The sequence below is a fragment of the Oncorhynchus tshawytscha genome, unplaced genomic scaffold, assembly GCF_018296145.1.
Source record: "Oncorhynchus tshawytscha isolate Ot180627B unplaced genomic scaffold, Otsh_v2.0 Un_contig_10717_pilon_pilon, whole genome shotgun sequence".
NCBI lineage: Eukaryota > Metazoa > Chordata > Actinopteri > Salmoniformes > Salmonidae > Oncorhynchus > Oncorhynchus tshawytscha.
Window position 1 is genome coordinate 2038 of NW_024606993.1, and position 13088 is coordinate 15125.

General features: G+C 40.0%; 1 long non-coding RNA gene across 1 annotated transcript; it reads right to left on the reverse strand.

The window, feature by feature from the left end:
* Nucleotides 1–2043: 2043 nt before the first annotated feature.
* Nucleotides 2044–9136, reverse strand: LOC112217748. Its single transcript, XR_006081073.1, has 3 exons — nucleotides 6336–9136; nucleotides 5988–6118; nucleotides 2044–2501 (listed from the first exon to the last, which is right to left on the reverse strand). It is a non-coding gene; the product is annotated as an uncharacterized LOC112217748 (long non-coding RNA).
* Between the last annotated feature and the right edge of the window lie 3952 nt (nucleotides 9137–13088).

A 13088-nucleotide genomic window follows, 5' to 3' on the forward strand; every position in this document is an offset into this window, starting at 1 on the left:
ATTCAGGTTCTTTGCTCTGTCTTACTGAGCATCTTCATACCAGTGATAAATACTGACAATTGTAGACCTACTAGTGGCTGAGGGTCATAACAATAGGAGAAGTTTAATAAAGGATGTTACGTCTGACCAGAGGGTGTCCTTTACCGCATCTTGTAATAGTGCCATGTCAATGAAGGACCCAACTGTCAACTCTAGGGCCATAGGTGTGAAATGGGTAACTACAGTTGCTGTAGACCTTCACTCTGCGTATCCCAAGTTTATAAAATGGCCAACAAGTCAATCAAACCCTTGTGTCCTGCTGGGTAAATCCGTTAGCCAGCTGTTATGGTGTATTTCTCTAATAACATTTGGCTCTTACTGCCACACTCAATCCTCACTCATTTTGTTAATTTCAATTGGTAATGCACACTAGTTCCCCTACAGCAAACTCTGAACTGAATACTCAATAGTAAATCTACAAGCCTCTCGTTCATCATACGGGGCTTGTTGGAGCTGTCACATGGTTGCAAAGATACTGATAATTTACCAAAATTACTGAAGTCTACCATTTTGGTAATTAACAGGCAAGCTTAACTTTAATACTTTAAACTGAGTTCTAGTGTGTAGACCATTTGGTTAAAGGGGAAAATGACCTGATGAGAATGGTGTCAAATCAACAATGGCATTTTTTTATAACTGCAACTATTTTCTTTTCACAACTGCCACAACTTTTACAACCAAGAAGTATTGACATGGTAAAATTGAGTACATTGAAATAAAATATGGTGTTCACTGAGTTGGTTTATATTTAGGGTAATGTTTTGCAGCTAAGTCATTCTATTTCAAAATCTATTTTACCTGTGCTAAGGCCACACAGAGGGCCAGAGATTTGTGATAACCTGACACTCCCAAAAAAAACACTAGATGGCATCTGATTAAATAGCATATTCCTTAATTGACCAACATTGGTATTAGTTATGGATCCCATTTAGCTGTTGTCAAGGCAGCATTTCCTCTAAATGGGGTCCAGCAAAATAAAGGCAGTTCTATACATTACAAAACAGATTTCACACCACATTAAGGGTTTACCCTCAGGCCACTACCACACAAAATCCATGTGTGTGTGTCTATATTGCATATGTTATCGTGTCTGTGCCGATGTGCCTCTTCTCAGTCCCTGCTGTCCCATAAGTTGTATTTTTATCTATTTTTAAAGTCTTATTTTACTGCTTGCATGAGCTACTTGATGTGGAATAGTAGACATGTCATGGCTCTATGTGGTACTGTGCACCTCCCATAGTCTGTTCTGGATGTGGGGACTGTGAAGAGACCTGGTGGCATGTCTTGTGGGGTATGCATTGGTGTCTGAGTTGTGTGCTAGTAGTTTAAACTGACAGCTCAGTGCATTCAACATGTCAATACTTCTCACAAATACAAGTAGTGATGAAGTAAATCTCTCCTCTACTTTGAGCCATGGGAGATTGACATGCATAATATTGTTAGCTCTCTGTGTACATTTAAGGGTGAACCGTGCTGCCCATTTCTGGGCAAAGTCCTTTTTTGTGGCACCTGACCACACGACTGGACAGTAGTCCAGGTGCGACAAAACAAGGTTCTGTAGAACCTACCTTGTTGATAGCATTGTTAAGAAGGCAGAGCAGTGCTTTATTATTGACAGATCTATCCCCATCTTAGCTAGTGTTGTATCAATATGTTTTTACCATTTCAGAAGTTTATTCTCAACTTGTTACATTTCCACATTATCCATTACAAGATTTAGTTGAGGTTCATGGTTTAGTGTTTTTATTTTATGTCCCAAATACAATGCCTTTAGTTTTTGAAATTCATGTATTTAGGACTTATTCTCAAACTTATTTCTTGCCACCCATTCTGAAAATGACTGCAGCTCTTAGGTGTTGCAGTGATTTCACCTGCTCTGGTAGCTGATGTGTGTAGTGTTGAGTCACAGACACACAGGCTTCACTCAGCACCAGTATACATCCTTGGCTGAGTACCAGAGGAAAGTTAGGGACAGTCAAGTCAGCAATAGCCCGTGTGCTAGCAACAAGATAATGTTTTGAGTTCATGATCTAGCTAATGATTAGCACACTGGGGTAAATGTAGATGGGCAACCCCATGCAACAGGTTATCATGCTTATTGCTAAATAACACACCTGCCTGATAATATGGACTGATATGGTATTGGGCTCATTTCTAGAAGGGAAAATTATATTTTAGATGGTGTCAGGATACTTTTATTTTCATTCATTTTGGAGTAATAAAATTAGTCTGAAAAGTCCAAAGTAATTAGCCTCTCTGTTTCCAGGTAGACCAACACAATGCTTTTATTCATAACAGAATCTTCAGCCTATTAGGACTGGACATGATTTCCTATACAACGGATGGGTCCCATTATGTCTGGCGAAAACCAAACACTGCATTCCACAGTAAGAACATCATACCAACGGTCAAGCATGGTGGTGGTAGTGTGATGGATTGGGGATGCTTTGATGCCTCAGGACCTGGAAATGCAAAAAATAGGGAAAATCAGAATGGTGGAAAATACTGTTGTAAGGCACTGTATATGTACACTGAGGGTATAAAACATTTAGAACAACTTCCTGATATTGAGTTGAAAACGCCCCTTTTTCCCTCAGAACATCCTCAATTCATTGGGACAAGGACTCTACAAGGTGTCGAAACATTCTACAGGGATGCTGGCCCATGTTGAATCCAATGCTTCCCGCAGTTGTGTTCATTTGGCTGGATGTCCCTATCTGAGGTGGATCATTCTTGATACACACGGGAAACTATTGAGTGTGAAAAACTAAGGGGTTTGGTGGTGATTTTCTAAACTGTTAGTTAAACCAACAGTTTAAAGTAATATTGAAAAATATTGTTACTTGAGTTGTGATTGGGGTATATTGGCCAAATGATCAGGAAAGTTGGTGTATTTCCCCTCCAACATTCATCAGAAACAACCATATTACAGCTATTTGTTTAAAATGCCTTAGTAAGTTACATAGTATGTTACTGCTGTTCTCTCCTTCTTCCCTTTTTTCCTGGTCTCAACACGTTTTCGCCCTCATCACCGCTCAAGTCTGTTTCAATAGTCATGAGACCTAGTCTCCTTCCACCATTGTCACGGTGATAGCGGAAAAGAATGGCTTTCAGGCTAAAGATGGTGGATAAATGAAGGAAGTTCACTCAGGCCATTTACCACTTTCTGCTTAAGGGGGGGTTACTCCATAGACACCAATGTGATAGCGGTCTGCTTCCATTTAAACAGAACCATTGAGGGAGTGGAACATCTTGCTTCCTCTTCTGTCTCTGCTTGAGACTCCAGAATGCTGAGTCACAATGACAAGGCAGAAATACAGCCAGGGCAGAGCCTGAGTCAGTCCATACTGTAGTACAACCAAAGGGAGGTTATGACAGGAGAAAGAGTGGGAAGGAGGGAGAGAAATAGGAATAGGGGGGGGAATGAGTACAGACTAAAACGCTGTGTCACCCTTCAGAAGAATTCTGTAACGGTTAATCATTTATAGTATTACTATCACTTTTGTTTATAACTTACTTAAGAACATTCTTAGTTTGCACGATAAAATTGTAATGCTAAGAGATGGACAAAAATGTACAGGGTGGGTACCTGAACGAAAATAGGCGAGGGTCATGTAATTTGTAATGATGAAATGATGAAATTTGAATATTTCTCAGTGTTTTAGAATCAGTTGCTTATTAGGCTATATATCGATGCCCGATTCCACCTGATTCTCTGCTGGGCGTGAAATATGACGTGTGCCTAAAGGTTATTTAGCGTGGTCTCAATCAAATGAGTCATAGCCTATAGGCTATAGGCTACAAAGTGCATCCTCAGAGAAGCACAGAGAAAAGTTATATTTCTAAGATAGCTGCTGGGATAGCGTAAATAAAACTAGACTGCATTACACACTGCAACGGATATTTCAACCCTGAGGCCTGCTCTGCCCTTGCTGATCAAAACAGTTTTTTGCTGCCTAACCAATGCTGTGCTGTGTAGGCCTACAGTGGCAGTTCAGGAGGAGAGTCAAAGAATTCCTCAGAAAATAATTTTTGATTAAGGCCTTGTCCAAAAAATGCAACATCTTGCGCGTAGACTAGGCTATAGCCTATGTTCTGTTCAGTTTGAGAAGGAGAGCATTTGAGGACCGGAGGTCAACTATGATAGCTTGCTACTACTATAATTGATTTGAAGAAAAACAATATGTTTCTTGCCCATGATGTATTTATTCAAGTTATTGACATCACAATAAGCCAGATTTTAGTTACTTACATTGTGGTGCTGAAACTTGAAGCAGCAATCGCAGCACAATCAATTGGAAATGGACAGCTGATAGTGCAGAACATTGGCAAATTGGAATATGAATAATTCATTTAAACCGTCTTCATTTAATTAGACTTTACTAACAACAAGAGGGCTTTGTGTTGGAGCCTATTTCTTCCTATTTAAGAAACAAGAGGTAGCTCTACCTGTTTGACAGACAGAATTAGGCTATAGGCTGCTATATCCATAGATTTGTCGTTCCATTCCTCCACCCACCATGCACTCTTTAAATATCCTCCCTCCATGTCAGTGAAGGGCTGTTAAGTTAAAACCAGTACTGGAATTGAGGGGGTATGAGAGGGTATGCCATAGGTCTACCTTTTATTGAAGAAAATGTCAAAAAGCACAGGCCTACCCATTGTTATCTTAAGATTTAGAATAAAATAAAACAGATCCAGTTACATACAGTGATCTATAACAGCACTTTGGTCCGTTATGATTTATGCTAAAAACAAGCAGAAAATACCCTGGAAAGACATGACTGCATAGGGGAATATCATCGTTTATTTTCTTTGACATTCAGAGTCTGAGCTACAATCTTCTATAGCGGAGAAGGCAAAAAATGTCATTTGCTTGGGAAGGAATCTAATTCTGTACCTTTAGATTGATTAAGCTATTTACTTTCTGTACAAAATATGTTTAAACCCAAACCGCTTTTTGGGAAACCATTGTGACCTTCTGTTGTTAAAGAAGAGTAGCCATCTGTTGAATCTTACATTTTTCTGAGTCGGTAGACCTACTGTCTGGGGTGGAAAGGTAGGCCTAACTTTTGAAAGTGCCAAGCTCAGATTCCTAACAGGGACAGTTTCATTGCAAACAAGACACACTGATTTGGCATTGGAGAAATATGATACGATCAGTGGCGATTTCAGCATGTAAATCTTGGTGGGGAAAAAATGTATATGCATGCCAGCAAAGCAACTACACCACACCACACCACACAACACAACACTAAACAATACATGTATTGCACTTTAACGGTGCCCAAACTGATAGGGCCTACATAAAGCTGTTCCAATGGCAGTCCCAACACCTTACTACTGCTACACCTGGCAGCAATACAGTTCATTCAGCCTCAATTACTGCCTTTAAAAAAACACATATTTGATATGGCTGATTTGCCATATCAGTTGTTTCTACTGACAATTGAAAAATACAAATTATGGCATAAGGGTACGATGAGCAGACAAGAGGCAATCCGTAATTTCGATTAAGACATTAATGTGAGAGGTATGACGAACGTAGTCAATATAACTATTTGTTCAGCACTTTTGAAATGTACAGCGACAGAATTCAGATCATGGGCCATTCTTACAGTATTCTCCCTGTGCACCAAGTCAGAACCATAGGATAAATAAAGGGGACATATAAGCAGACAATGAAAGCTCTGACAATATTTGATGATGACATGTCTCTAAAACAGGCTGTAGGCTACATGTGCACCACCAAGTCAGAACAGTAGGCTAAGTTATGAGGGGGAAAAGGACCCAATTATTAGCGGAAGGGACATGGGCTACTGACAGCTTACTACACAACATACACTTGGTATTAACTTCTTAGCTACAGTATGTATATCTTCCTGTCATATTACATAGTACATATTACAGACATATTACATACATCATTTATGCCTTTCTGGACTCACCTGTTTGTGATGTGCTCACATGAACGGGAAGGTGGAGCGGCGGTCCTTCGTGGGAAAAATTTGTCATCAAACTTTGTCATCAAATTCTGGCATTCTCTGGATTGATGGTGCTTTCAACACAACTGAGAAATCTACAAAAACAAGGTTGAATCATGAAGTCAGTGATCTTCAGGTTGAAATCAAGATATGGGTGGCCTGTGAAGCACAATCCAGCTACGCTTGGAAGATGCAAGTCTACACAGGGAAGCCGACCGGTGGGGGACCAGAGAAGAACCAGGGGATGTGGGTTGTGCTTGATGTGACAGATGAACTAATGTGGCACAATGTCACGTGTGACAATTTCCTCACCTCTTATGAACTCAGGCAGCAGCTCATGAAGAGGAAGATCACCGTTGTTGGCACAATTAGAAAGAACAAGCCTGAGCTCCACCTGCTATCCTTGCAATAAGGGGGAGATAGGCCTTCTCATCAAAGGTTGCCTTCACCCCCACTACCACTCTAAGAATGTGGTCCTCCTGAGCACACTGCAAAAAACAGCTGAGATCAGTGATCGTGAGAACAGGAAGCCAGCCATCATCCTGGACTACAATCACAACAAAGGAGGCATGGACAACCTGGACAAGGTGATTGGAACTTACAGCTGCAAGAGGATGACTGCCTGCTGCCCCCTGGTCATTTTCCATAACATCATTGATGTGTCCTCATACATTGCCTTCGTAATACGGAACAAGATCAACCCTACCTGGATGCCTGATAAGCGGAACAAGAGGAGGGTGTTCCTGGAGCAGCTGGGAAAGGCACTTGTAACCCATACAATCAAAGAAGGGAGTGGCTCCTCTGCACAGCAGCCTCTGCAGAGCTTGTGACAGCTGTTCAGGGGGCTGAATCTTGTACTGATCCACCTGAGGCTGCAGCTGGGCCAGGCAAGAGGAGGAGATGCCAATTCTGCCGCCCAAAGAAGGACTGTACTTTGCTCCGTTAAGCTTTCCCTCGATCCTGACTAGTGTCCCAGTCCCTGCCGCTGAAAAACATCCTCACAGCATAATGTTGCCACCATCATCATGATTCACCGTAGGGATTGTGCCAGGTTTCCTCCAGACATGACACTTAGCATTCAGGCCAAAGAGTTCAATCTTGGTTTCATCAGACCAGAGAATCTTATTTGTCATGGTCTAAGTGTCACGCCCTGATGTGTTTCACCTGTCCTTGCGATTTTCTCCACCCCCTCCCGGTGTCTATTATTTTCCCTGGTGTATTTATCCCTGTGTTTCCCGTCTCTCTGTGTCAGTTCGCCTTGTCAAGTCAACCAGTGTGTTTAACTGTCAGGAGAATTTTCAATCCCAAATGATAATAACTAACAATCAATAAGCTTTGCCCAATCCCCGAGATTTGTAAGACCCTGGGTTTAATAATAATTAGGCAAAGACTCAGCTAATGCAAAAGGTCCGTACAGTTTATCCAGAGAATGTTCTGAAATCAAAATGCAAACACAGTCTTTATAACACACACACAAACAAGTTCAAATCTTAAACTACGCCTTGCTCAGACAGTCAGTGTTTTTCCACTATACAGACACATTGTTTCTTTAATCTGCAACATGTTTCATAATTTTCTGCAAGCCTAACAGTTTCTCCCCTCCACGGGTTGAGACAGAATGTCCTGTAAGGAACACAGTAGTACAACTTGTCTGTCGATAGCTTCTCTTATCATTTGATTCCCACTTGCACCCTGCTTACATACTAAAAAAGAGCAAAAGGTCCTTGTTCTAATTCGGACTAAAATTACACCCATCATCAGATTATAGTTTTATGATTCTAATACATTTCATACAATTATATGGTTTCAGGGTGGAATATTTTAATCATTACCTTTAAGCATATAATTCCCTTATCATTAACCCGTGTCCCTGCTTTTTCTTAGCTCTGTTTTGCTTGTCCTCCCGGTTTTGACCCTTGCCTAACCTGACTGTGAACCCACCTGCCCTGACCATACTGCCTGCCCTGACCTCGAGCCTGCCTGCCACTCTGTACCTCCTGGACTCTGACCTTGTTATGATCTTTTTGCCTGTCCATGACCAATATCTTGCCTGCCCCTTGGATACTAATAAATATCAGAGACTCGAAAAATCTTTCTCCCGTGTCTGCATCTAGGTCTCGCCCTGTGCCCTTAAACTGAGAGTCCTTGAGGTGCCTTTTGGCAAACTCCAAGGCTAAAACTAAAACTAAAACTCAAAGGCTGTCAAGTGCCTTTTACTGAGAAGTTGCTTCTGTCTGGCCACTCTACCATAACGGCTTGATTGATGGAGTGCTGCAGAGATGGTTGTCCTTCTGGAAGGTTCTCCCATCTATACAGAGGAACTAACCACCTTAAAAAATGTTTTGTTGTTGTCAATATTCTGAACAAATATTGTAATCACTGTTCTGAAACATATGCTTCAACAATTAATGTATTTGCTGTGCTAGACCTAAGGGATAATGTTAGCTTTATAATTGTTATTTCATGTTCAAAATCTAGAAAACCATGCCAGGTTGCTAGCTAAATTAGCCCTGGAGCATTTAATATGGCAATAAAACAAAACAAAAATGTTTGGAGATGTGTATTACACATTTATGAATAATCTAATGTTAGCATAAAAAAATCAAGGACTTTAAACACTTGTTGGACAATAATTGTACAAATGAAATGCCTTTTATGGTGTCTGACGAAATTGACCATATCCACTTAGTTGCATTTAATGAAAAAATAGGAGGTTGTTCCTTTACATGGTGTTAATAGCTGATACTTTGGTGTGTCAAAATATAATCTTCACATTTAGTTAAAATTAAGACAAATATTTGTAGAAAAAAGTTGATTGTCCCATCTTTTAAGAATCCCTGAGCTTTAAAACAGCAAAATTCTCTCTGCCCCATGGCAAAAAATCCATAGCTTGTAGCTACACTAAATATGATATAACAGAAGATTGTTGTTATCCAGCATTTCTGGACATTACAGGTAAGCCTAATCAAAACACTGCAATAGACTCTACAACTAACCTGGTATTGGCAGTACTCTTTTTGTTCCCAATTCTGGAAACCAGTTATCCTAAACATGTATATTTCCAGTTGCAAGTGGTTCTAGATATACCAGAGAAAATGCAGATAGATAGTAAATAAAAAAATTTTTTGAGTTTTCTCTGGTGTTTGTGCATTTGCCTGTTGAAGAGAGGACTAAATTCAATATAGAATCAGTGTGAAGGTGACAAAGAGATTGTTTTACTATTGTAACATGCAGTGAATAGAACTGTTCTTCTCTGGTTTAGAAATCAAACTCTGGTTCTCTTATTGCAGACCAAATTGTATACATTTTCCCCAGTTGTTTTATAGAGGACATTGTAATGCAAGGTATGCTACAGTATATGTGTAGGATATGCTGTGTTGGCTAATTTGCATATGCAGCCTAGTTTTTAAACCTCCATTCTAGCATACATGACACACACATCTTTCTATACGCTTTTATTTGGCTTTCTAATCAAAGTATATGATTGAATGTTTCTTTAAGCCTGCAGCTTCTTACTTGAAAAGAGACATATAATCAGGCTAAAACATGATAAAAATAAATGTTACTGACAGATAGCTAATGAAACACTAGCCTCATGAGCAGGCAATTTGACAGTTACAGTAGCAGGCTAGGCTAGTCAAACTAACATTGGCTAGCTTAAAAAAAAGGCTAAATGGTGAACAGAGTTACCTCTCCATGGGACAATTTGTATTGCATGCTGCATTTTTCAAGTGCACTCAAAAACAGATGTTTATCTTATTTCAGTCTTTGGGAGTTCATCAAACACATACAGCAAACAGTTTGAGTTTTCAGACCTCACCTGAGGCTGTGTTTGCATCCTAGATAGAAGCAGTGTTAAACTATACTTTTATGAGAAAATGTGCAAGAATTGAAGGTGCCAACAAATGTTATAGTTATTATAATAGTTATAGTCATATACCAAAAAATCTGCTCCCCCCTCGATCATTTTTTCAGCTTCTACCCACAACCTATAGTTGCATATTTGCATATTTGAATTAATACTTGAGAGTAGCCCCCCATTCACATTCTATTCCATATTCTGAGCCATAGGCCTATCCAAGCCTTTACACTTAATGTAGTTGGTCCAAAGTTGGCATCATGACACTCACTTTAATTGGATTGATCATGTATTTCTATCCCAGTTCACTTTCACTACAACAAAGTAATCAGCCTCTGTTTTCAGCTAGACTAACACAATACTTGTTTAATTTTATTCATTATAGAATCTTCAGCTTATTACGACTGGACATGATTTCCATGTATGTATGTATGTATATAATGTGTGTGTGTGTGTGTGTGTGTGTGTGTATGCATGTATACTTTTAATTAATTGATACTGCAATTAAATTTTGTAATCAAGTCAGCAGTTAATTGAGTATTAGACATTATTAATTTTGTGACATATTCTGGTCTAGTGGTAATGCTGCTGACTCTGGACCACACATGTCCCTTTGCTGCATGGATTCAAACCCTGTCTACACTTTCATATCTGTATTCCTCTACCTTTCTGTCACACCCCTCTCATTCATAACTTGATATCTCAATAAAGAAAATAGTAAAATAAAGAAATATCATTTCAAAACCATGTACTACCCAAACATGATGAAGGGAACATAAATAGAATAATGGGTTTTGACATTGGTGGTGACTTTCTGAACTGTTATAGTTAGACAAACAGTTTAAAGTAATACAGAAAAATATTGGTATTTGAGTTCTGATTGACTAAATTGACAACATTTTCAGGAAAGTTGTTGTATTTTCCCTTCAATTCACCAAAAACAACCATTCACAGCTATTTGTTTAAAAATGCCTTAGTAAGTTACACAGTACATGTAAGGTGCATATAGTATATAGTACATATAGTATATGTTCCTGCTGTTCTCTCCTTCTTCCCTTTTTCCTTTTCTTCAAATCTGGTATCAACCGGTCTTCACCCATTCATCACCCCTCATGTCTGTTTCTGCAGTCGCAAAGTGGCGCCTCCCTCCTCCATTGTCACTGATAACAGAACAGAACTACCTCGAGATGGTTGATAAATGAAGATAGTTCACAAAGGCCGTACACCACTGTCTGCTTAAGGAGGTGGCTCCTTAAGCAGACAACAATGCAATAGATGTCTGCTTAGTTAACTGACTTCCATTGGGGGAAAAGAAGGAGTGGGCTGTCTTGCTTCCTCTTCCATCTCTGCTTGAGACTCCAGAATGCTGAGTCACAATGACAAGGCAGAAATACAGCCAGGCAAGAGCCTGAGTCAGTCCATATTGTAGAAGAACCAACAGGAGGTTATGACAGGAATAAGAAGTGGTGCAAATTTCACTGGGGACAGGGGGGACATGCATTTGTCCCCTCCCCAGTTTTAACATTGGAATGTGATACAAAACAAGGCAACGGTGTGCTTTTGAACCGTGCGGATGTCACCGAGCCGTCGGGAAGGCTGTTTGCAGTGTTTATTCAACCCATCCAAAATATTAATATATACAGTGCCTTGCGAAAGTATTCGGCCCCTTGAACTTTGCGACCTTTTGCCACATTTCAGGCTTCAAACATAAAGATATAAAACTGTATTTTTTGTGAAGAATCAACAACAAGTGGGACACAATCATGAAGTGGAACGACATTTATTGGATATTTCAAACTTTTTAACAAATCAAAAACTGAAAAATTGGGCGTGCAAAATTATTCAGCCCCCTTAAGTTAATACTTTGTAGCGCCACCTTTTGCTGCGATTACAGCTGTAAGTCGCTTGGGGTATGTCTCTATCAGTTTTGCACATCGAGAGACTGAATTTTTTTCCCATTCCTCCTTGCAAAACAGCTCGAGCTCAGTGAGGTTGGATGGAGAGCATTTGTGAACAGCAGTTTTCAGTTCTTTCCACAGATTCTCGATTGGATTCAGGTCTGGACTTTGACTTGGCCATTCTAACACCTGGATATGTTTATTTTTGAACCATTCCATTGTAGATTTTGCTTTATGTTTTGGATCATTGTCTTGTTGGAAGACAAATCTATGTCCCAGTCTCAGGTCTTTTGCAGACTCCATCAGGTTTTCTTCCAGAATGGTCCTGTATAGCGGTCTGAGGTACCGCATCCCAGTGCAAGCGGCATCACTTTAGTACCTGGTTTGAATCCAGGCTGTATCACATCTGGCTGTGATTGGCCCAGCGTCATCCGGGTTTAGCTGGAGTAGGCCGAATTTGTTCTTAACTGACTTTCCTAGTTAAATAAAGGTTACATTTGAGTATACTGTAAAAGAACGGTAAACTTCTAGATGAGCTTACTTGCGCTTCGCCTGTCTACCGGAAGCTGATGCCGTTGCTATGCAACCTCTTGTTAGCTTGTTAGCATAACTAATTACTAGCTAGACATCATACGATTTTGGATGTGTCTGTAAATTTAATCTGGAGTGCCAGAGTACGCTCTGGGCCTTCTTAAATTCAGAGCGTTGTCAGATTGTCCGTTCGTAAATTTAAAGCGTTTTGCTCTCTGGCCGAGGAGTTGGGTTGACTCGAGCGTTCTGACACAACGGTAGTCAAGCACCCAAGCTAACTGGTTAACTTTGGCTAGCTTGCTAGCTACTTCCAGACACAAATGAGAGAACACCTCACTCTGACCATTTTACTCGCCCTAGCAGAGCTGGTTAGGCTGTTTTCATGTTATCCAGAGCATTGGTGACTGTAACTGTGGTGCTGGAAACAATTGAATTACTCTTTTAATTGAATTACTCTCAGATGAGAGTGCGCTGCAATCGGAGTAGATAGCCAGAGTAAATTAACAATGTCCATTGAGAACGCACAATGACTATACCACTTAGCTAAGCCTGATTGTCTTAATAGCCAACTCAATGTATGTTAGGTAGCTAACATAACGGTACATACTACTGCAATGATATGCTATGCGGTTCATAAGGATAGCGTAGCTAAAGAATTGTAACGTAACTTATTTGAAAATTCATTCCATCGCTGAACATTTTCTTAACATTTGTCATAATTAGTTAAGCAATGAAATTGTTTCCGCTCTCGTCTGACTTCGGCTGCAAATTTTCCGC